The sequence below is a fragment of the Molossus molossus genome, unplaced genomic scaffold, assembly GCF_014108415.1.
Source record: "Molossus molossus isolate mMolMol1 unplaced genomic scaffold, mMolMol1.p scaffold_m16_p_1, whole genome shotgun sequence".
Lineage (NCBI taxonomy): Eukaryota > Metazoa > Chordata > Mammalia > Chiroptera > Molossidae > Molossus > Molossus molossus.
This window is the reverse complement of record NW_023425344.1, coordinates 109,794,477-109,798,052: the sequence shown is the minus strand read 5'-3', so window position 1 is coordinate 109,798,052 and position 3,576 is coordinate 109,794,477. Positions and strand designations below refer to the sequence as shown.

Sequence of the window (3,576 nt, the reverse complement as noted above, 5' to 3'; positions counted from 1 at the left end):
TGTTCAAGGCCTCTCGGAGGGACATGCATAGCTCTGAAAAAGCCTGAGAAGCACTGGTCCAAGAGATACTTAATCACTTATTTTCTGGGTTTTCTGACATAAGATCACTAGAACATTAGATTGATAGTTTATATGACAATAATTTTTTATAGACATTCACTCAGAGAATTACAGCATGTGTCCTAACACTTTTTCGTTTTTTGGAGATTGTTATGTTAAAAAAAAAAAAAAAAGGCCACATAGGGGCTGCAGGAGTCAGGATCTCTCAGGCTGTTATTGGAGCTGGTGTAGAGTCAGTCAGCATGGTCCAGCATGAACATACCGTCAGAGGCTGTCCGACAACACAGTCTTTAACAACACTAGGCTGTCCCGAACCCCTAGTGATAGAATTGTTTACCTTTACACTAAAATGTTTGAGAAAGCACCCGAATCTGCATGCAGCCCGTGCCCAGGCTGGTGTTGCGGAGCTCTGCTGGGAGACCCACAGCTCTAATGAGGTTGTCTGAAATGAAAAATCACGGCAGCAGGGCCGGGGTGGGTCTGTGTGCCAAATGCATCCGTGACAGGGTCACACGTGCCCTCCTTCCTGAGGAGCAGAAAATCGTTGTGTAAGTGTTGAAGGTACAAGCACATAGTCAGGAAGCTAAATAGAAAAAAAGGAAGCAGCTTTTTTGAGTAATACAAATAAAAGGGTTTTTCTAGTATTTCTCTTGTAAAAAAAAAAAAAAGCCTCATAGAATGAATTGTTACTGAGGATACATGCATCGAGCAGCATTCATTACGTTGTTAAATTATTCCTAGTGCAGCTGCGAGGAGCTAACGTTCTTTCCCCGGGAAACCAGAAGCGCCATAGGTAACAATCATTTTCCTCCTCTGCTTCCCATTTCATAAATTATTTTTTGTGGAAGCCAAGTGTTAAATTTTATGTTGAGCTGATCTTATTTTAAAAATTAAAAAACTTTTCTTCAAAAGACTTGCATTTTTATACAGGAATTAACCTGAAAGATTCCTTAAGAAGTACGCTTTAAAAATTGCCAAGGAAATTATAGGCTTGAGAAAAATACCTATTTGGCTTTCTTTCCTTTGACTTTATAATAGAACTGCCCATTGACTTTATAATGAAGCTACAAACTGATATTTGCCAAGGGATAATATAAGGATGGCCTTTTTACATCTTGGAATATATAAAGGCTGATTGAAATATTTCCTATCCAAAAACCTTCTCTTGACCTTCATCTCCCACCAGTTCTTGTCTAATCTTTTTGCTGCCCACACTAGCAAACTTCTTTGACATAGTTGTCGACGTTTTCTGTCTTTGTATTCTCTACAGAATCCACTCCAATCTTTCTGGTTCGTCGTACACCTGTTTTCTATCCATGTTGCTCACTCCAGTGGTCAGTTCCTTGTCCTCATGTAAAAGCAGCATTTGACATCATTGGTTGCTCCTTTCTCTTTGAAACTGTGTGTGCACTTGGTCAGGAGAATATCATCTCCTTTCGTTCTGTATCTGCCTCACTAGATTGCTGCTTTTTTGGTTGGTTGCTTGTTTTTCTGGATTCTACTTGGCTTTGTGACCTCACATATTGGAGTATTTCAGGGTGTAGTCTTTAGATCTTTTCTCTGTCTATATTAACTTACTTGATTATCTCATTTTGACCTAGAGATTGACTCTCAAAAAGGTATCTACCTTTCCCTTAAACTCCATATTTCAATATATCAGAAAATCCTGTCAGTTCTATTTTTAAAATATATCCTAATTTTTTGTTACCAATTAAATATTTTTTTTAGTCCAAGGAACTATCATCTCTCCCTTGATCTATTGCAGTAGGTTTGTAATGTGTCTCCCAGCTTCCGCTCTTGCTTTGGGATCATGCCTTACCCCTGCCCCAGTAATGACTTACAATTTCACTCAGAATGAAATCTCAAGTGCTTACCTTGGTGACTGATATTCTCTATGAAATGACTTTTCCCTATTTTTCTGTCTGCATCTTTTATCGATCTTGGCCTCACTCATTCTCCTTCAGCCAACCTTGCCTCCTTGTGGTCTCCTCAATCATGCTAAGTCCCCCAGGCCCTTGGCAAACTATGCTGCTTCTGTCTGAAGCGCTTTCATCAAAAGCCTCATAATTCACTCTCCCACTTCATTCAGTTTCCCACACAGTGTGACCTAGCCCAACAGTCCCTTCCTGAACCTCTATCAACCATAGGCGACCTGCCGGCCTTTTAACTACTTCCCATCCTTTTACCCACCACTATGTTCCTTGGAGCACATATTAATCTTAATTACCCATTGATCCAGTTGATTAATCACTGCCTGTCTTTAGTACAATATAGGTTCCCTAATGGCAGAAATTTTGCCGTTTGTGCGATTATAGCCTACGTGTTGGAAGAGTGCCTGACCTATAGGAAGTGCTCAATAAAAAAATTTTTTTCAGTGAATAAATAGAAGAAATAGTAAATGGTTTTCAGTTTATTGGCATTGAACTGTTTGCTTTTCTTATTTATAATCTATAACATGCTGGTTGTGGCTATATGATTAATCAACTTCATGACTCTTTACCCTCAGAATTCTGTGCTCTTTTGCTGAACCGGTGCTGGGTAATGAAAGACTCATTCTAAATGCTTTTTTTTTGTCAGAAAAATCTCATTCTACTTCGAGTTCTACTGAAAAACTGACCCACCACTGCTGAGAAATACAATTACTCTGAAATTTCCTCCGCAATACCAATGCGGTCTCCCCTGTCCCAACAATAATAGAGCAGGGATTGAACAGGGCTAGTACCGCTTGGGCACTTCTTCACAAAAGCAGAATTTATTTTCAACTCATATAATTATCTTTTGGAACCTAGTTTGGTAGAATCATTATTTTGTTATTTTATGGGCGGATACTAGTGGAAGATGTTTAAACTGCTCTAAAACCAAGATATAGCAGAAGAAGTGTTTTCTCTGTGGCAAAATTGTCCAAATCTGACTTTGGAGTCAGTATTTTTATTGAACATTTAAAAATCACTTGCAGCCATCATAAAATGTCAATCAAAGGCATATATTTAACGACCCCAAATTCAAGATTTCATAGGATTTTTGTGATGTATATCTTTTCAAGGTACAATTTGACAGAAATTAAATTAAATCTGCCATTTCAAATAAATCCTGAGGATGGAGAAATTGCAGATGATTTTAAATATTTGATAAAGATATGTTTTTTCCCTAGCAGTAAATGTTACTATAAAAATAAATAAATAATGTTAAAGACAGTTTGAGATAAGAATTGCTTTCAGTAAAAGATGTTAAATCCATAATAAAATAAATATTACAAGATTATTAAAATTCTCCAAATGAGCTTTATAAATTATAACATTAATGTAAAATTATTATTTGCTTTTAATTAATAAAAAATATTCCACATTTAGTCCTGGCCGGTTTGGCTCAGCAGTTAGAGCGTTGGCCCACAGACCAATGAGTCGCAGGTTTGATTCCATCAAGGGCACGTACATCGGTTGCGGTTCGTTCCCGACCATGGTTGGAGTAGTGCAAGAGGCAATCAGGTGATGTGTCTCTTTCACATCAGTGTCTCTC

At 37.8% G+C, this 3,576-nt stretch overlaps 1 pseudogene; it reads left to right on the top strand.

Annotated features, from left to right (window-relative positions):
- Positions 1-319: 319 nt before the first annotated feature.
- LOC118635749 lies at positions 320-651 on the top strand (annotated as a pseudogene).
- Positions 652-3,576: the final 2,925 nt, after the last annotated feature.